The sequence below is a fragment of the Mastomys coucha genome, unplaced genomic scaffold, assembly GCF_008632895.1.
Source record: "Mastomys coucha isolate ucsf_1 unplaced genomic scaffold, UCSF_Mcou_1 pScaffold22, whole genome shotgun sequence".
In the NCBI taxonomy this organism is placed as follows: Eukaryota; Metazoa; Chordata; class Mammalia; order Rodentia; family Muridae; genus Mastomys; species Mastomys coucha.
The window spans coordinates 137,948,948-137,970,843 of NW_022196905.1; positions in this window are offsets into that span (position 1 = coordinate 137,948,948).

A 21,896-nucleotide genomic window follows, 5' to 3' on the forward strand; every position below is an offset into this window, starting at 1 on the left:
AAAAACTTTATGAGTTAGGAGTGTGGCTTAGTGAAAGAGTGCTCACTTCAAATGTTGTCCAACACTGAAATTAAAAAGTGGTACTCAGCCAGGCAGTGGTGGCACATGCCTTTAATCCCAGCACTTGGGAGGCAGAGGCAGGCAGATTTCTGAATGTGAGGCCAGCCTGGTCTACAGAGTGAGTTCCAGGACAGCCAGGACTATACAGAGAAACCCTGTCTCGAAAAGACAAAAAAAAAAAAAAAAAAAAAAGTGGTACTCGTAGCCAGGCCTGATTTTGCAGACAAGAGATTACAGGTCCAAGGCTTTGCCTGAGCCACAGAGGGAATTCACAGCCACTGGAGTTACCATGGTGAGACATTAAATAAACATAAGTAAATAACTAAAAGTAAATAAATAGTTGCAAAATAAAAAAATGAAAGGGGCTGAGAATAGTTCCCCGGTAGAGCGTTATCTAGCATGCTTGAAGCGGCAGGCCTCATCTCCAGCATCTAGCTCTTTGTGGTTTTAGTGGTTAAGAGCATTGACTGCTCCTCCAGAGTGCTTAGCATCTGCACGGCAGCTCACAACTGCCTGTAACTCTAGTTTCAGAAGATCTGATGCCTTTTTCTGATCTTCATGGGCACCTGGCATGCCAGGGGTACCCATACATACGTGCAGGTAAACATACATAACTGAAACACCCCTTGATCTTTTTTGAAAAACTTATATCTGTCTATTGTATGTGTGTGTGTTTAAGCACACATGTGTGGAAGTCAGAGGACAATTCGGGGGAGCTGGCTCTTGTCTTCTATCATGTGGCCCTGAGGCTTGAACTTAGGTCTTAAGTCTTCAGGTGTTCTTACCTGCTGAGTCATCTCACAGGTCCATCCCTGCATCTTACTTTGTTTGCTTGTTTTGTTTGCTTTGGGGGGACAGAGTTTCACTCTTTATTCCTGGTTGTTGTAGAACTCACTATGTAGACTATGGGCAAACTCATGGGCAATCAATCAATTATCTCCCATTCCTAAGAGCTAGGATTATAGGTGTGATGGACCACCCTCAAGTCCCCCTGCATTTTGTGACATTTTCTTCATGTGGCAGAAATATAGTGAAGAAAAAAAAATAAGGGTGGGCTGGGTAGCTCAGTGTGTAAAGTGTTTGGCCTGTGAACCTGAGGACCAGAGTTCGGTCTCTGGAACTCACATGAATGAGGAAGGAGAGAACTGACCCCACAGGGTCATCCCCTGAGCTCCAACGTACTCAACACGTGGCAGATGTGCTCATGGAATGTAACATACATCATGCAGACACGCGTGCATACCCAGGAAAACAGGGACGATTTTGAAAGTCAAATTTGAAAGAAAGAAAAAAACCCCATGAACCCATGGAAAATAATTCAGTTTTCTGGCGACCCGTCTCAAAACAAAAATAAAAGACATAAGACATCTGTATATACCACCATTTCACAAAGTCAGATTAATCTGTGAGCCCTTTGGGGTGACAGAAAGTTACAAACTGCTGAGGTTCACCAAGTTTTGCAAGTCAGATGATGGGGTGGGGGTGGGGAGGTGGGAGGTGGCTGGGATTTGGCTGTCTGTGCTTTCGTTAAGAATTTCCAGTTATTATAATGACTGAGCTTTGAGCCACTGGTACAGTTTATACAATAAGAGTTAGAGAATGCTCCAAATAAAACAAACATCTTGCAGGGTTTGAAAGACAATTCTAGGGAGGTCCCCAAAGTGACAATGACCTTATGTAATTTTCTGATGTTAAGAGAACACAATGTATTCCAAACACGGGCCACAGACATAAATCCTACAAGAATAAAAGTCCCTCAAAATACAGTAATTCAACAAACCCAGAGCTAGGAAATTACCCCAATCCCTTTTGATTCAAATTCTCCATTTTCAAAACAAATTGTGCTGGTGTGGTATTGCATGCCTCTTTTCAGAACTCTGGGCAAAAGCAGGTAGATCTCTGTGGGTCTGAAGCCAGCCTGATCAAATTCCAGGCTAACCAGTGATACATAGAGAGACCCTGACTCAAGAACCCCCAAACCAAACCAAACCAAACCAAACAAAACCCCCACTTTTAAGAAGAGATGATTTAGCCAGGCAGTGGTGGCACACACCTTTAATCCCAGCACTTGGGAGGCAGAGGCAGGCAGATTTCTGAGTTCGAGGCCAGCCTGGTCTACAGAGTGAGTTCCAGGACAGCCAGGGCTATAAAGAGAAACCCTGTCTCGAGAGAACAAAAAAAAAAAGATGATGTATTATTACTGGGCACATGAGTATATGTGTAGCCTGGCCACACTCCTGGAAGTCAGAGGAAGCCTGACACTTTTTCCTGCTTCTACTTTTGTATGAGTTTCAGGGATTGAACTCAGGCTGGAAGGCTTGTCAGCAAGTGCCTTTTGCGGTTGAGCCATCATCTTCCTGGTCCTTTTAAAATTTTTATTTTTAGGTTAGCATATGAAGAGAAAAATAAAATATTTTTATTTTGTTTAAAGTACTTATTTGTTGTCTGGGTGTGTGTCTGTGCACCACGTGCATACAGGAACCCATGGAGCTGAGAAAAGGTATCCCCTGGACTTGGGGTCACAGGTGATTGTAAGATGTCTCGTGGCTACTGGGGACCAAGCCTGGCTCTGCCGTGTGAGCATAGCTGCTCCAAACCATAGACCCCCAAACTCCCAGCCCCACCCCATTTATTTATTTATTTATTTATTTATTTTTATTTTCTTTTTTTTTTAAAACAAGTTTGTTTGTTTTTTAAAGATTTATTTATCTTATGTGTACAGCTCCTGCCCCGCTCCCTCCGGCCCCGCTCGCTCTGGCATAATTCACTGTAGCTGTCTTCAGATGCACCAGAAGAGGGCATCAGGGCATCAGATCTTATTACGGGTGGTTGTGAGCCACCATGTGGGTGCTGGGATCCGAATTCAGGACCTTCGGAAGATCGGTCAGTGCTTCTACCCCCTGAGCCATCTCGCCAGCCCCTATTTTTATTTTCTTGAGACTTCTCTCTGTTCTAGGCTGGCCTTGAACTCACCTGCCTCCCCAATGCACCACCATCAACTGGGGACTATGTGATCATATGCCTCAGACTATGGAGACATCTCTTGTTGAAACCATCACACCCCTTTCCCCCCACTTCACCCTCACCCCAGTACTTTCTCACTTCCCTCCATCTTCTCCCACCCCCTTTTCTCTTTCCCCTCTTCTTCTTTACCACCTCCTTTCTCCTCCTCTTCTTTACTTTAAAGTTTTGTATTTATATACTTTATTATTATTATTTAAGTTTTGAGACAGGGTTTCTTTGTGTAGTCCTGACTATCCTGGTACTTGCTCTGTAGATTCCGTATGGCTACACACTTCTTTATCCATTCTTTTGTAGATGTACATCTGAGTTAATTTTGTTACTTAGCTTTTTTACTCATTATTACTGACTGTGCATATGAAATGCATGTCTGTGAATGTGGACACATGGGTGCCATGTCATGTGTATGGAGGTCTGCAGACAGCCTTTGAGAGTGTATGTACCTACATTTGCCACAGCACACATGTGGAGGTCCGAGGAGAATGTTTCTAGAGTCCTTTCTCTTCCTTCACCGCATGGGTTCTGGGGATCAAACGTAGGTCATCAGGCTTAGTGGCAGACATCTGTACCCGCTGATCCATCCCGGAAGCTGGTGTCAAGCCTTTTAACATGTGCCTCATTATCTGGTTATACATACAAGACTTTAGAACACAATGACTCAGCTTGCCATTCATCTTGCATAAGCACGCATGCTCCTGTTGTATTCCCCGCTCTGATTAGATCTGGCCCCAAATCCTCCTCAAGTGCACGGTTGTTTGTTATCTTAGACACTCCCAAGTTTAACAGAACTCAAGCCTTTAGCTGAGAAATTAGTCACATGGGCTAAATGCCCTATTCGGTTTTTATAAAGTTTCTTTAACACTGGTGACCCCTTCCCCAGCTCTCCTCCAGAAGGCTCTTGTTCCCGGTTTGACTCAACATCAAAGGAGAATAACTCTCTGGTTTCGAGCTCCTGTGGACCCTGGGAACAGAGCTCCGGGACCTTTTCTTTGCTACTTTGTAGAGAAAACGATCTGATGTTCTGCACAAAAGCGCCTGACTGCCCTTGTGACTCAGATTAAGAATCAAAGTCCTCACAATTGCTCCAGGCCCTTCGGTATCAGCGCTCCCTACTCCTGTCTCCCTGACTTGGATGGATTCCAGCTGCAGCAGATGCCTGGTGTGGACCCCTCTCATCTGGGTTCCTCTCTAAGAGACCTGCTGGCTAAGGGCTCAGCTGCGGGGGTTCCCTCTTTGGGCTGCTGTTTCTCAGGAGCCCGAGGCTTCAGTTGGTAAAGTGCTTGCTAGGCAAGCTTGGGGACCCGAATTCAGTTCCTCAGCACCCATTTTATTTTATTTTATTTTATTTTGTTTTGTTTTGTTTTATTTTATTTTATTTTATTTTATTTTATGTTTTTTTTCGAGACAGGGTTTCTCTGTGTAGCCCTGGCCGTCCTGGAACTCACTCTGTAAACCAGGCTGGCCTCGAACTCAGAAATCTGCCTGCCTCTGCCTTCCAAGTGCTGGGATTAACGGCGTGCGCCACCACCGCCCTGCTCAGCACCCATTTTAAAGGTGGGCGTGGTGGCCTATGCCTGTAATCCTAATGATGGGTGGGCTGGAGGCAGGATCCCTGGGGCTTGCTGGTCAGCCAGTCTGCCTGAGTTGGCGAGCTTCAGGGTCAGTCTGGTGAGAGACTGTTTCAAAAGATAAAGTGAAGAGATTGAAAAAGATACCCAGTGTTGACCTCTTGTTTATGCGTGTGTGCACATACACTCACACACAGACACACTCACACATATACACTAGGAGCACACACATACACACACTCACAAATGTACACACAGGAACACAAGCACAAACATACACACAAGAGCACACACACAAACATGCACACTCACCCTCTTAAAGTCTTCTTATCTTTTTTTTTTTTTTTTTTTTTTTTTTTTTTTTTTTTTTTTTTTTTTGGTTTTTCGAGACAGAGTTTCTCTGTATAGCTCTGGCTGTCCTGGAACTCACTCTGTAGACCAGGCTGGCCTCGCACTCAGAAATCTGCTGCCTCTGACTCCCAAGTGCTGGGATTAAAGGCATGTGCCACCACAGCCCAGCTTAAAGTCTGTTCTTAATCAGCCTCTTTAATTAAGACAAACATTTAATCAAACTACCAGGAGAGCTGAAGAGATGGCTCAGCGGTTAAGACCATTGACTGGTCTTCCAGTGGACCTGAGTTCAATTCCCAGCACCCACATAGTAGCTCACAACCGTCTCTAACTCCAAGTTCTGACATCCTCACACATGCTTACATTCAGACAAAACACTAATGCACATAAAATAAAGACAAATAGGGGGCTGGAGAGATGGATGACTGCTCTTCCAAAGGTCCTGAGTCCAAATCCCAGCAACCACATGGTGGCTCACAACCTTCCGTAATGAGATCTGACGCCCTCTTCTGGGGTGACTGAAGACAGCTATAGTGTACTTACATATACTAAGTAAAATCTTTTTAAAAAATTCTTTAAAAAAAGATGAATAAATAATTAGCTAGGAGTGGTGGTGCATGCCTTCGAGGCTGGTCTACAAAGAGAGTCCAGAACAGCCAGAGCTGGTTACACTGAGAAACCCCATCTAGAAAAGCCAAACAGACAAACAAACAGGAAACCCACCTGGTGTGGTTAACATCTCCCACCCCAGGACTCCAAGAGGCTGAGGCAGATGGGTCATGAGTTCTAGGTCAATCTGGACTAAAGTGTGAAAATTTGTCTCAAGAAACCAAAACACAATGGGGCATTGATTTGGCTCAGCAGGTGAAGACACTTGGTTTGTGTGGTGGTTTGAATAGGGATAGCTCCCATAGACTCATGTGTTTGAATGCTTGGCCCACAAGGAGAGACACTATTAGGCCTGTCTTTATTAAAATAGGTGTGGTCTTGTTGGAGGATATGTGTCACTGTAGGGTAGGGTTTGGGGGGCTCCTAGTGCTCAAGCATTGCCCAGTGGCAAAGAGACAGTCTCTTCCTGGCTGACTTCGGATCAAAGTATAGAACTCTCCACTCCGCCAGCACCATCTCTGCCTGGATGCTGCTATGTTCCTGCCATGATGCTAATGGACTGAACCTCTGAACCTGTAAGCCAACCCCAATTAAACTGTTTTCCATTATAAGAGTTGCCTTGGTCATGGTGTCTCTTCAGAGCAATGGAATCCTAAGTCAGACAGTTTGTAAGCCTGGTGACCCATTAAGAAAAAGACAACTGGGCTGGTGAGATGGCTCAGTGGTTAAGAGCACTGACTGCTCTTCCAAAGGTCCTGAGTTCAATTCCCAGCAACCACATGGTAGCTTACAACCATCTGCAATATGATCTGACGCCCTCTTCTGGTGTGTCTGAAGACAACTACAGTGTATTTAATTATAATAATAAATAAATCTTTAAAAAAAAAGAATTGTAGTTATAAAAGTTAGAGAAGAGGGTAGGAGCGACGACTCAGCAGTTACGAGCACTTGCTGCTCTTCCAGAGGACCTGGGTTCAGGGCTGAGCACCAGTGCTTTCCCTGTCTGTAAGTCCATCCCCAGGGGGTAGACCACCCTCTTCTGGCTTCCCCAGGTTTGCTCACTTGTGACAGAACACACATAGACACACTTTTTTTGTGTCTATGCTTTTTTTTTTTTTTTTTGGTGAAGGGGAAACATTTTAAAAATTAGAATCACATTGCTTGCTTGCACGCTTTCCCCCACCCCCAGCCAAAGTCCTCTTTTCTTTTAATTATGGTAAAATATATATGATGTAAGAAGTGCCATCTAGGGATTAGGGATGTAGGTCAGAGACAGTGTTGTCCTCATGTGCAAGGCACTGGACCTGATATCATGGTATGTGGAGAGCTGCCATTTCCAAGTGACTAGTCCATTGGCACACACACATTCACTCTGTTGTAGATCCATTGTCTCCGTCGTCCATAGAAGGCTCTTCACCTTTTGAAACAGAAACTCACTAAACACTGACTCCTACACCCTTTTCTGTAGCTCCTAACAGCCAAATAGCCAAATTCTAGGTTTTTGTTCTCTCTCTCTCTCTCTCTCTCTCTCTCTCTCTCTCTCTCTCTCTCTCTCTCTCTGTGTGTGTGTGTGTGTGTGTGTGTGTGTGAACTTGACCTTGAACTCCCAAACCTTCTACTTCCATCACCTCCCAAGTTTCCAAGTGCCTGGATTACAGGCGCTCCTCACCATAGGCATCTATTTCTTGTCTTTTCCCTGCCCCCCACCCCTTAATTCTAGTAAAACCCCAGGAGACGATTTACCATTCATGATGTTTGGTTCTTCCACAGTTGTTGAGCAATGTCTGCTACCATCTGCTTCTGTGGAGTGGGGGTGACACTTTCATCACCCCCAATGTATCCTATAAGCAGATGCATACACCCTGCTGACCCTCCTCCAGCCCCTGCCCCCCACCCCACCCCACTCTCTGTCCCTAGGGGCTCTCCAGTTCCCACCATCTCCTCTAAATGAAATCACATAACATGCAGTCCCCACGTCTGGCTCTTTCTCTGGAGTGAAGTGTTCAGATAATAGGACTATTTGGCCAGGCTTGGCGGTTCTGTGATGACAGCCCACATTCTTGCCTGGGCTCCTCCCTCCAACCTGGCTTCTGGCATTGCCGCAGTCCACACTGAGCCCAACCTTTCCTCCCAAATACCCCCTTGCTGCAGCCTGGGATCCCATTCTCTAACCAACTGACAGTGAAGGCCTGGTTTTCTCTGCCCCTCAGTGATGTGCCGTGTCTCCTCCCTCTACTCCACGTCACCCATTCTGGCTACCTGGACATGTCTGGATGAGCTAGTGTTAGGGGACACCTCATTGCCCCCACACAAAGCATTCTTTTTTTTTCTATCCATTCTACTCCTAGCATTCTATGTGGGGATGTGGCTCAGATGATACAGTGCTTGCCTAGCATGCATGAAGCTCTGGGCTCTATCCCCAGGATGTCCCACAAGCCTGGTGTGTGCCTGTAATTTCAACACTCAGGAGGTAGAAGCCAGGGGACTTGGCCACATAGTGAGTTGGAAGCCAGCTTGGGGTGAGACTCTGTCTCAAAAGAATTTTTAAAAAAATTACATTAATAGGCAAATAACTTAGGAACACGTATGATTCTATAAGGGGATCGTTTTTATTTCATTTGACTTTACTCCAGCCCAACCCTCCCTGGAAAAAAATAGAATCAAGAGTTTGGTCATGCTCAGGGCATTTGATATATTTGGAAACAGAAAGTAGATTCTTTATTGGGAAACATGTGAATACGGAGTCCACCCATCTTTGAAATGTCGTCTGTAAACTCTTTTCAGCCCTGAGAATTTCAGAGAGTTCTAAGAACGGGGCTGGTGGATGCTACTCAGGGACAAAGCACATGCCTGTAAGGCTCAAGACTCTGGGCTCCCCTCCCCACACTCCCACACCCGGCTCCATTAAGAATATACACTAAAAAAGAAAAAAATACACTAAGGGCCAGTGAGATGGTTTAGCTGGTAAAGGTGCTTGCTGCCAAGCCTGGCAACCTTAGTTTGATTCCTGGGTGTCGGACAGTTGAAAGAGAAGACAGATTCTCACAGGTTGTGCTCTGTCTGATTTCTGTATGTGTGCTGTGGCATAATCCCTCTCACATCGAGGAGGACAAAATAAAAAAAAAATGTTTTTTAAAAGAATGAACTGCTAAGCCAGGTTTGGTGGGGTGAGTACAGTTGGGAGGTGGAAGAGACAGGATGAAGAGGTCATCTTTAGCTACTTAGTGAGCTCCAGGACAGCCAGACTCAGTCTCTCACTCTCTTTCTCTCTCACTCTCTCTCTGTCTCTCTCTCTCTCTGTCTCTCTCTCTCTCTGTCTCTCTCTTTCACACATACACACACACATACACACACACAGTGAGTGAGACAGACAGACAGACAGACAGACACAGACACACACACACACACACACACTTCCTTCCTCTCCCCTCCCCCCAAAAAAGAGAATATACACTAGATTTCATCACTTGTCATTTAAACCTTTTTGCAAGTTCATGGGCATATTGAGAAATGAAATGTGACCTCGAGCCTCAAAGCCTCTGAGCTGTTCATAGATCCATAAACAACTCAGAACCAGACAGTGGCCATGGCAGTGGGAAGGGCAGGGAAGCCAGAAAAGCAGACCCCGGTGCTCTGGTTGGTTTTTGATGAATTTCTGCCTCATGAGGCTCATCAACAAAAATTCACCAGAGTAAGCCATGAAACTGAAAAAAAAAATTTTTTTTTTTCAACAGAATCCCATGCAGCCCAGACTGATACCCAATTTGATATGGAGCTGAGAATGACCTTCATCTTCAGATTCTCCTGCCTCCACCTTCTGTACCACACAGTTTTGTTCAGATGGAAGCCAGGACTTTGTGTGTACTAAGCAAGTACCAAACAAGTAATACCCCTAGGCTCAATAGCAGAATGTATGTGTGTTGAAAGCCAGAGACTCACAGATGTTAGTCATGTGTTCTGTCACAGAGATACACAAACAGCCCTTGTTTGTCTGTGACTGTTGGGTGGGTGTGGCCTGTAGTTCCAGCCTCCCACGGTAGAGATGGGGGATCCTCACAGCAAACTGGTTAGCAAAACTGTGTATCAGCAAGCTCTGGATTTGATTGGCCCTGTTTTGTCTACTAAGGTGAAACACCTTATCAACCTCAGAGTGTGTGTGTACTTGAGCGCGCACATACATTCATGCATGAAAATGGGGACCTACTTTATTCTTTGTTCCTTATATGTTATATGCTGCAATCACTTTAGAAAATGTAACAAACTTTCAACATCTATCATATTAAATTGAATGTGCCAACAAAGGAAGCCTTTTTTAGGTTTAGTCTCTTGTAGCCCAGGCTGGCCTCACACTTAACTATGAGGCCAGGGATGACCTTGCACTTTTGATCTTTCTGCCTCCCCTTTGTGAGTGCTAAGAATACAGGTATGCACAGTTGTACACAGCAACATGGACAGAACCTGGGATTCTGTGCATTCAGGTCAAACACTCTTTCAACTGAGCCTCATCTCTAGCCCACAACTTTTTTGTTTGGTTGGTTTGTTGGAGGCTGGGTCTTACTGCATAGGCTAGGCTGGTCTCGAGCCACAGAGATTCACCTGCCTCTGCCTCCCAAGGGCTTGAATTTAAAGGCTCAGCCCCATGACATCTTTAAAAATGTGCTTCTATTGTTTTTGTTATTTTTAACTTTTTTCTTTCATTTGTATTTGGATGTGATATACACATATGATGGTTTGAATAGGTATGGCTCCAATAGACTTATGTGTTTGAATGCTCAGCCCATAGGGAATGACACTATTAGGAGGTGTGGCCTTGTTGGAGGAAGTTTGTCACTGTGGGAGCAGGCTTTAAGGTCTCTTATGATCAAGCTATGTGCTCAGTGTGGCACATAGTCTCCTCCTGCTGCCTGTGGACCAAGATCTAGAACTTTCAGTCACTCCAGCACCATGTCCACCTTCATACCATCATATTTCCTTCCATGATGATAATGGACTAAACCTCCAAAACTATAAGCCAGCCCCAATTAAATGTTTTTCCTTTATAACAGTTGCTGCCAGGCAGTGGTGGCACACACCTTTAATCCTAGCACTTGGGAGTCAGAGGCAGGTGGACTTCTGAGTTCGAGGCCAGGCTGGTCTATAGAGTGAGTTCCAGGACAGCCAGGGCTACACGGAGAAACCCTGTCTCAAAACAAAACAAAACAAAACAAAACAAAAACAATCAAACAAAAACAAAAACAAAAAAAGCTTAGGTCCATGTATAGTGGTAAATGCCTCTAATGCCAGCACTCAGGAGATAAAGGCATACAGATCCCTGAGTTCAAGGCCAGTCTGGTCTACAGAGCAAGTTCAGGACAGCCAACCTTAGACAGTGAAGGAAACCATTTAAAAACAGAAAGCTGGTGAAGATGTTATTGAATAAGGGGACCATGTTTCAGCCCCAGCAAACAGTAGAACTTGGTAGATTTAGCCACGTGATTCTGGCTTAGTCAAGAATAGAAAAAAGGGGTTATAGAGTTTCTCTCCATGACTAAGGAAAGCTGCCAAGGGTGGTGGGGCATCCCTGCATCTCCCAGAGAGGCCTCTGTGTGAAGCTGTGAAGGTGAAACCTGGATTGCCGTGAGGTTAGAGATGCCAGAGCCGTGGGATATCTGCCAAGGAAAGCTGCTGACAGGGAGTGGAACCAGCCTAAGAAAAGCGTGTTGGCAGTCAACAATGTGGAAAAGAGTTGGAAATATAGAGATGCAGAGTTTGGAATTTGTCTGGCTGGTTTTTGTTCTTACTTTGGTCCAGTATTCTTTCACTTTCATGACTCTCCTCCATTTTGGAATGGTAATGTATATCCTGTGCCATTGTATGCTGGAAGTATGTGATCTGTTTTTAATTTTATAGGGGATTATGTTTAAGATATTGCATGGCTCTCAGAAGAGACTTTGAATTTTGGACTTTTAGATATTGTTGAGACTGTGATAGACCATGAGGACTTTTGAAGTTGGACCAAATATATTTTTGCATTATGTTATGGCTACAAGCCTGTGGGGGCCAGAGAATGGAATGTGGTGGTTTGAACAGGCATAGTGCCCATAGACTCATATGTTTGAATGCTTGACCCATGGGGAGTGGCACTATTAGGAGGTATGGCCTTGTTCGAGTAGGTATGGGCTTGTTGGAGGAAGTTTATCACTGTGGGGGCAGGCTTTGAGGTCTTCTATGCTCAAGCTATGTGCCCAGTGTGGCTGCCTTCAGATCAAGATGTAGAACTCTCAACTCCTTGAGCACCATGTCTGCCTGCATATTGCCATTTTCCTGCCATGATGATAATGGACTGAACCTCTGAAACTTTAAGGCAGCCCCAATTAAATGCTTTTCTTTATAAGAGTTGCCATGGTCATGGTGTCTCTTTTGAACAATAAAAACCCTAACTAAGAGAGTATGTTTGTTTGTTTGTACGTATGTATGTACACATGTGTACATGTATGTATACGTTTGTACATATGTGTACATATGTGTACATGTATGTATGGGTGAATGCCTGTATACATGCATGTAGAGCCCCAAGGTTGATGTTGGATGTCTTCCTCAGTCATCTCAGTCATTCTTTACCTTAGTCATTGAAGCAGGGTCTCTTAATTGAACTGGAGCTCACCCTATATGGCTAGTCTCAATAGCCAGCTTGCTCTTGAGGCTCCTGTCTCTGTCTCCTGAACACTAGAATGACTATGCCTGCCTGGTGTCTATGGCTGTGATACAACACCCTGACAAAAAACAACTTAGGGGAGAAAGAACCTTATTTGCAGCTGACAGTTCCAGGTTACAGTCCTTCATTGTGGAAAACTCAAGGTTGGAATTTCAAACTGCTAGACAAACCACACCCAGGGTCAATAGTGGAGAGAAATGACTGCAGTCCTGCTTGCTTGTGCTCAGCTCAGTATCTCCACTCTCAGATAGGTCAGGACTCCCTCTGCCTAGGGAATAGTGCCACCCAGAGTGGGCTGATTCTCCCCATGTCAATTAACTTCAGGCCACTCCCCGCAGACATATCCACAGATGAATACGAGATAGACAGCCCCTCACTGAGACTCTTCCCAGATGATTCTAGGTTGTGCTGGGTTGACAAAGGTAGCTATCAGATGTGGGTTCTGGGGGTTCCAGACTTTTTAACTGCTCACAATCTCCCAGATCTAACCAACAGCATTTGCCTTGAAATAATCAGCCCTCTCCTGTGGTAGAGTTCAAGTCTCTTTAATCAAACTGGAAATTCTTATGTCGAATGGTACTTCCTTTCGTTATTTGATCGCCTTCCAGGTTTTGTCCAACTTCATCCAGATTGCAGTCATATTTCTTGGTCTTTTTAATGTGAATATTAAAATATCAAGCCCAGAGTCTTTGTTCTGGAGTCTTGGATTTTTTTGTGCAAGCTGTGACAAGTTTTGGGCTTCTTGACAAAGAAGAATGCTTGCTTTCAATATTTTTTAGTATCTTGAAGCTTCCATGGTCATGTTCAAGTTCTAAAAATGTCATGCATTCTAATGAGGCGTTTTTATTTACAGAGTGTGTTGTCTTAATTAAGCCCATCTGAAGAGACATGAAGAATCTGAAGGAATGTGCTCTCTCCTTTACAAGTCAATTATATTTATAACATAAACTAAATCTCTAGCAAAAATGTGCTTTTAGCTGCAGTGTATCTGTGTCTTCTAAGTTCATGGGGATGGAAGAGAGTAGGGTCACGCTTAGCCAAAGCAAGGCCAGTCAAGGCACTGGAAACACACAGGCAAATTCTGAGTATTTTTAAAAACAGTGTTGGGTTTTTCTTTTATTCCTTTAAAACTTTTTTTTATGTGTATGGGCATTTTATCTGCATGTATGTCTGTGCACCATATGTATGCCTGGTGCCCATGGAGGCAAGAAAAAGAGTGTTGGATTCCCTGGAAGGAGAGTTATAGGTGGTTGTGAGCCACCATGTGGGTGCTGGAAATCAAACTCAGGTTCTCTGCAAGAGCAGCCAGTGTTCTTAACCTCTGAGCCATCTTTCCAGTCTCTTGGTTTTTTATAATTTATCTACTTATATTTATATAGGGGTGTATGTGTGTCATGACACTTGTATTGTGAGATTCCCAGAGGGACCCCCACACTCAAATCCTGGGAGCAACAACCCCACACACCACCAAGACACGGACTTGATGCAATCTGCCAGAGGCTTTTTATGCCAGCTAGCTGGGGCGAGACTCATATCCCTCGTCTGGCCCCAAGCAAGGTCTTAGGCAGCTTTTTATTCCTGTGCAGTTGCTGGGGCAAAAGGGAAGAGTAGGGGAAGGGGAAGGTATGGGGTGGTTTCTGATTGGTGCTGGCTCGTGCTAGGGTCCAGGGGTGGGCTAGCCCCCTGGCAATTGTTTTGAGCCAGGTTGTTTCTGGGTTCTCAGGCCAGGTTGTCTTGGTTCCCTTGTTTCTGGGTTCTGGGAGCTGCTGTTCTCCCATTGTTTTTAGGTTCTGGGAACTGGTCTCCCACTGAGTTTAACTAATGGCTAAATTCCCACAGTACAGTTTGTAATCTTACAGTATGATGGCCAGAGGACAACTTGTGAGAGTCCATTCTCTCCCTCCACCCTGTAGTTCCCAGGGACTGAACTCAGGTTATAAGGTTTGGCAGCAAGCTCCTTTCCCACCTGAACCATATTACTAGCCCTTTTATTTTTGTGTAAAAATTTGAAAAGTTTTTGGTGCATACAAGTGTGTGTCTATGGTATGTGAAAATTTATTTGTGTCTGTGTCCACACATATATATGTATAGAGGCCAGAGGAAGACAGCAAATGCCTGTTTTATTATTGCCTTGAGACAGGATGTCTCACTGGACCTTAGAGCTAAGGCTGGTAGTCAGCAAGCCCCAGAGACCCTAATTTCCTGCCTTCAGCTGTGGTGACAGGTGCCATGCCTAGCTTTTCACATGGGTTCTGTTGACCTGAACTCAGGTCATCAGGTTTGCCCAGTAACCACTTTCTTCTACAGGGTTGTTATTCCACCCTGATATTAGGATTTAATCTGTTTTATTTTTAAAGACTGATTTGTTTTTATTTTATGTGTAAGGGTGTTTTGCCTACATGTATATCTATACACCACATGTGTTCCTGGTGCCCATGGAGGTGAGAAAAAAGGATTGGAGCCCCTAGAACTGGAGTTACAGACAATTGGAAACTGCCATGGGGGTTTTGGGAATTGAACCCTGGCTCTGGTTAAGAGCAACACGTGGCCGGGCAGTGGTGGCACACGCCTTTAATCCCAGCACTTGGGAGGCAGAGGCAGGCAGATTTCTGAGTTCGAGGCCAGCCTGGTCTACAAAAAAAAAAAAAAAAAAAAAAAAGAGCAAAAAGTACTCTTGGCCACTGAGCCTTCTCTCTCCAGCTCCTTATTTATTGTTTTTTAGAATATTTTGTCATATTTAAAAAGAAGGCATATGGAGGCTATATCTGTGAGCACTGGTATGACTTTTCATTTCTTTTTTTGGTTTTTTTGGAGACAGGGCTTTGATAGGTAGCTAAGGCTGGCTTCAAACTTTCAAAGATCTTTAGGTTTTAAAAATACACTTATTATTATGTGTGATGTGTGTTTGAGTATGTGTGTGCATGGTGTGTGTAAGTACAGTATGAGTATGGGGGTCAGAGGACAACGTTGGGGAGTCAGTTCTCTCCTACTGTTTGAGTTCTGGGTATCCAATTCAGGTTATCAGAGTTGGCCTGAGCTTCCCAATTGCTACAATCACAGGCTGTTTTTCTGTTGTTCTGCTTTTGTTTTTTTGGTTTTCAAGACAGGGTTTCTCTGTATAGCTCTGGCTGTCCTGGAACGTAGACCTGGCTGGCCTTGAACTCAGAAATCTACCTGCCTCTGCCTCCCAAGTGCTGGGATTAAAGGCGTGTGCTACCAGGGCCTGGCGGCTTTGTTCTGCCTTTAAACAATATAAATATTTTCTATCTATCTATCTATCTATCTATCTATCTATCTATCTATCCATCAATCCATCTGTTTTTGAGACAGGCTTTCTCTGTGTAGACTTAGCTGTCCTAGAACTACCCCTGTAGACCAGGCTGGCCTTGAACTCAGAAATCCACCTGTCTCCACCTCTGCTGGGATCAAAGGCCTGTGCCACTACTACCCAGTTATTTTTTCTTTTATTAAGACCACATTAGTGAGAGGCCCTTGGTCCTGTGAAGGCTCTATGCCCCAGTGTAGGGGAATGCCAGGGCTAGGAAACGGGAGATGGTGGGATGATGAGTAGGGGCAGAGGGGAGGGAATAGGGTTTGTTTTCCAGAGGGGAAACCAGGAAAGGGGATAACATTTGAAATGTAAATAAAGAAAATATCTAATAAAAAAAAGACCACATTAGTGTTGGTCAGATGGCTCAGTAGGTAAAAGAGCTTGCTGCCAAGTGTAATGACCTGAATTCAATCCAAGAATCCATGTAAAGGTGGGAGTGGGGAATCAACTTCACAAGGTTGTCTTTGAACTTTGCAGGATCATGTTCACACACACACACACACAAACATGAATACACAAAATAAGTATATGTATATGAAAGGTAACAAAATGACAATTTAAAAAAATACAACTAACTCACTTTGCAATGCAGAGATTTGGGTAGCTGAATTGTTATTTATTTCTGAGAAATTTAAAAACTCATCTGTATCTCTGTAATTTTTTAAAAGATTTATTTATTTATTTTATGTGTATGAGTACACTGTAGCTGTACAGATGGCCGTGAGCCATCATGTGGCTGTTAGTAATTGAACTCAGGATGGCCCTGCTCCTCTGAACTTGCTTTGGCTCACTCTGCGCAATACACTGTAGCTGTCTTCAGACACACCAGAAGAGGGCGTCAGATCTCATTACAAGTGATTGTGAGCCACCATGTGGTTGCTGGGATCTGAACTCAGGACCTTCAGAAGAGCAGTCAGTGCTCTTACCCACTGAGCCATCTCACCAGCCCTGTAATTTTTTTTTTAAATTGACTTCTGAGAGGTGGAGTTTACTGGGTGAGAGGGCACAAACATTTGTAAGGCTTTAATTTTGTTTACATTTATTTATTTACTTACTTATTTATGTCTGTGTGTATCTCTGTGTGTGCATCTACAATAGCATATGTGTAAATATCAGAGGACACCTTTTTTGTTGTTGTTCCCCGAGACAGAGTTTCTCTGCATAACTCTGGCTGTCCTGAAACTTGCTCTATAGACCAGACTGGTCTCCAACTCAGAGATCCACCTGCCTCTGCCTCCTGAGTGCTAAGATTAAAGGTGTGCGCCACCATGGCCTCGCTCAGATGACAACTTTGGAGAGTCAGTTCTCACCTTCTGGTACATGGGTCCCAAGGATTGGACTCAGGTCATCAGGCTTGGTAGATCAGGTTTCCAAAAGACAGTGTCAGCCAGGGATGGTGGCCCGTGCCTGGAATCCTAGCGTTTGGGAGGCAGAAGGATCAGAATTCAAGGTCATTCTTCCCTTTATAGCAAGTCTGAGACCAGACTGTTTCAAAACCCAATAATAACCACAACACAAATGGATAATGTCCATTGGCTCCTCCTCCAGGGTCTGTCCACTTCATGCTGCACTGCTGTCTCACCTCATGTGACTGACCCAATTGTTTCTAGCCCATTCCGACAGTGCCAAACATACACGGTGGCACATCTACAGCTAAATGACCTCACAGACGAACCTTTGCTGCCTCCTTGTCAAGTTTTAGCTGTGCATATGGCCAGCCTGTTGAGATCTCAAAGCTCATTAGACGACTTTTTTTTTTCTTTTTGCTTCTTGAAAATTTCTTCTTCCCCTTTTTCCTCCTCTCTCCTTTTGTTTCTCTTCCTTTTAAATCTGGTGAGTATGTGTGCATGTGTGTATGTATATGTCTGTATCTGCATGGGTATGTCTGTGTGTCTGTCTGTATGTGTGCATGTGTGCTCATGTATGTGTGCCGTCATGTTTTGTGTGTTGCATGTTTTTTGTGTGTGTATGTGTATGCATGTGGGGGTATGCACACGGGTACACGTGCCCCAAGAAGCAAGAGGAGGATCCTCTGGAGGTGGAGTTAAGGCCACTTGTCATGAACATTGGGAACAGTCTTGGTCCTCTCAAAGAGCAACAAGCGCTCTTAGCCACATCACTTCTCTCCAGCCCCTTTTACAATTTTTTGAAAAAGGATCTCACTGTGTAGCAGAGGCTTGCTTCAAAGTTCTAGTGCTACTATCTCAGCCTCTCAAGTGCTGAGACTACAGGCCTGTGCTTCCAGCTACGTTTAACTTTATGTGCACCTGTACATGTGTGGGCTTCTCTATCTCACTCCACTTTATCACCTTGAGAAAGGATCTCCCCAAGAACATGGAGCTTTCCGTGGCCAGACAAGCCCCAGTGATCTGCCTGTCTCTACTTCTCCCAACATCGCAGTTGTAGGGATTTAAGTGGCTGCACCCAGGTATTTACCTGAGTCTTGGGAATTTGAGCTCACATCCTCATGTTTGTGCTTTTACCTGCTGCCTTAGTTAAGATTTTACTGCTGTGAAGAGACACCATGACCAAGGGAACTCTCATAAGGACAACATTTAGTTGGGGCTGGCTTACAGGTTCAGAGGTTCAGTCCATTATCATCAAGGTGGGAGCATGACAGCATCCAGGCAGGCATGGTGCAGGAGGAGATGAGAGTTCTACATCTTGTTCTGAAGGCAAACTGGAGAAGACTGTCTTCCAGGCAGCTAGGACAAAGGTCTAAAAGCTCACATTCACAGTGACATACTTCCTCCAACAAGGCCACACCTCCAGATAGTGCCACTCCCTGGGCCAAGAATATTCAAACCACTGCACCTGCTGAGCTTTCTTTCCAGCCCTTCCATCTATTTGCAACATACTTTTATTTATTTGTTTGTTTGTTTATTTATTTATTTATTTATTTATTTATTTTTGAGACAGGGTTTCTCTGTATAGCTCTGGCTGTCCTGGAACTCACTCTGTAGACCAGGCTGGCCTCAAACTCAGAAATCCACCTGCCTCTGCCTCCCAAATGCTGAGATTAAAGGCGTGTGCCACCACCGCCCGGCTACTTTTTTTTTTTTTAATGAGTATGTGTTTTTGTTTGAGTGTGTATGCACATTTGCATATGTGAGTTCACAGAGGCCAATAGAGAATGTCAGGTTGCCTGAATGTGGGATTCTGTGAAGTTGTGAACAACCAGATGTGGGTGCTGGGTATCCAACTCAGGTCCTCTGCAAGAGCAGCAAGTGCTCTGACAATTGGGTCATCTCTCCAGCCTCTTTCTTATTGTTTTATTTTCTCTTTTACATTTGTCTTGTGTGTGTGTGTGTGTGTGTGTGTGGTATATGGTGAGTGTACTGGCATATATGTGTCATGTCCCATGTGTGGGAGTCACAGGGCAACTTGAGGGAGTTAGTTCTCTTCATCTACCATGTGGGCTCCAAGGGTTGAACTCAGTTTGTCTGGCTTGACACCAAGTGCTTCCCCACTGAGCCACCCTGCCCTACTGGAGCTGCACCTTATTTCTTTATGTAGGGATGGGGTATTTGGCTTATACTTTTATAGCACTGTTCATCACTGAAGGAAACTACCTTATTTCTTAAGACAGGATTCCTAACTGAACTTGGAGCTTCCTAGTTCATCTAGCCTGTCTCTCCCTGTAACCACATCCCAGTGACTGGATTACAAGTGTGTGCCACCATCCCTGGCTTTTATGGGGGTGGTGGAGATCTGGGCTTAGCAACAAATGCTTAGCAACAAGTGCTTTACCCATCAAACAATTCCCTCAGCCCCTTGCCATCACAACTTCTAAAGGCTTGAATATTGTCTGTGACCCATATTATGACATGGAAATTTAAGAGCAGCTTTGTGACTTTGCAATGGTTTTGAACTCTGAAAACTTGAATATTCAGAGTTGTGAGAGAAAGAAGTGACTTTAAAAGAAGCGATTCAGCCATGGCTTCCCTGGACTCTATACGAATGTCTCCTGAGCTAGGGATGCTCAAAATACTGAGTGATGGACAGTTTCACTTACAGCCATTCTTCTTTCTCCCTCCCTCTCTCCTTCCCTCCCTTTCTGCTTCTCTCCCTCTTTCTTCCTTCCTTCCTTTCTTTCTTCCTTCCTCTCTTTCTCTCTTCCTTTCTTTCTTCCTTCCTCTCTTTCTCTCTTCCTTTCTTTCTTCCTTCCTCTCTCTCTTCCTTTCTTTCTTCCTTCCTCTCTTTCTTTCTTTCTTCCTTCCTCTCTTTCTTTCTTTCTTTCTTTCTTTCTTTCTTTCTTTCTTTCTTTCTTTCTTTCTTTCTTTCTTTCTTTCTTTCTGATACAGTGTTTCTTTGTATAGCCCTGGTTGTCCTGGAACTAGCTCTGTAGACCAGGCTGCTTTTGAACTCACAGAGGTCTGCTTGCCTCTGCCTCCTGAGTGCTAGGATTAAAGGTGTGTGCCACCACTGCCTGGAGATCTCTGTAGACTATATTGCCTTCTCTCTTCATGTCTTTATTCTTTTTTGGGAGGGAGAGCAGACAGTACTAGGGATTAAACCCAGGGCTGTGTGCATGTTTCACAGGTATCCTACCACTGAGCTATATACCTCTACCCTCATTAGATGATTCTAGGCTAACATTCTACTTTTGAACCATGTCTCAATCTCTCACTGGGATTCTAGGCAGGAGCTCTACCACTGAGTCACACCCTAGCCCCTCACTGAGGAATTCTAGGCAGGGGCTCTACCATGGAGCCAAGCTCCCAGCCCCTCACCAGGGATTCTACGCAGGGGATCCTTCACTGAGAAACACCCCCAGCCCCTCACTGGGGGATTCTAGGCAGGGGCTCTACCATTGACCCACACCCCAGCCTCTCACTGGGGGATTCCAGGCAGGGGCTCTACCACTGAGGTGCATCCTCAGCCCTCTCCATTTCTGCATGGTGGTATCTAATATGCAGTGTAGGTGGCTATAGTTTCTGGTCCAACAAGCACAGCTTCTTCATTCTCCTTGTCTTCAGTTTCATCAGAGTCATTTTGTTTTCCATCCTCCAGGTCAGACAAGCAAAGTCAACATCTATAATTAAACGTGTCACTTATTAAATTTCACACCTATGAGTGGTTCTTGCTGAGATGTGAGGAGAGTGGTGTGCCTTGGAATCAATAAAGATGCATCCTTGCCCCGTGGGATGGAAATGCAGCCTCCTCCAGGGATGAACTCAGATCACATCCTCCAAGTGGGACTTCTCATTGTGTTCTAATAGGACACTCCTTCTTCTTCTTCTTCTTCTTCTTCTTCTTCTTCTTCTTCACTTACAGCCATTCTTCTTTCTCCCTCCCTCTCTCCTTCCCTCCCTTTCTGCTTCTCTCCCTCTTTCTTCCTTCCTTCCTTTCTTTCTTCCTTCCTCTCTTTCTCTCTTCCTTTCTTTCTTCCTTCCTCTTCTTCTTCTTCTTCTTCTTCTTCTTCTTCTTCTTCTTCTTCTTCTTCTTCTTCTTCTTCTTTTTTTGAGACAGGGTTTCTCTGTATAGCTCTGGCCGTCCTGGACCTCAGTCTGTAGACGAGGCTGGCCTCGAACTCAGAAATCCGCCTGCCTCTGCCTCCCAAGTGCTGGAATTAAAGGCGTGTGCCACCACCGCCCGACTTTCCTCTTAAGAAGAATATTTGGGATTCAGGTTTTAGTTGTCAGCCATGGCTAGGGAGGGGGTGCTAAGTAAATGAACATGTCCCATTCAAATCACATTGCATTTCTTCCCGTCTCTCTCTATTCTCCCCCTTCCCATGCCCATTTTTGACAGACTGTCTTCAAACTCTTTATGTAGTCCAGGACAATATTGAACCTGAGGTCCTCTTGTCTTCACCCTCCAAGTGCTGGGGTAACAGGTGTGTATTAGTATACCTGGCTTGCCTCCCTCCCTCCCTTTCTTCCTCTCTTTCCTTCTCCCTCCCCTTCAACAGGGTCTCACATAGTCCAGACTGCCTTAAACTTGCTATTTAGCCCACATTTCCATGTAACGAATGCTCCTCCTGCCTGAGCCTCCTGAGTGGTAAGATTACAAGTGTGCTCTAGCACATCAAGGTGCTGGGGATTTAATCCAGGGCTGAGGTTCACGCTGTACCATATCAAAGGCCCACTTTTTCTTTTTCTTTTTCTTTTTTTTTTTTTTAAAGATTTTTATTTATTATATGTAAGTACACTGTAGCTGTCTTCAGACACACCAGGAGAGGGCATCAGATATTGTTACGGATGGTTGTGAGCCACCATGTGGTTGCTGGGATTTGAACTCAGGACCTTTGAAAGAGCAG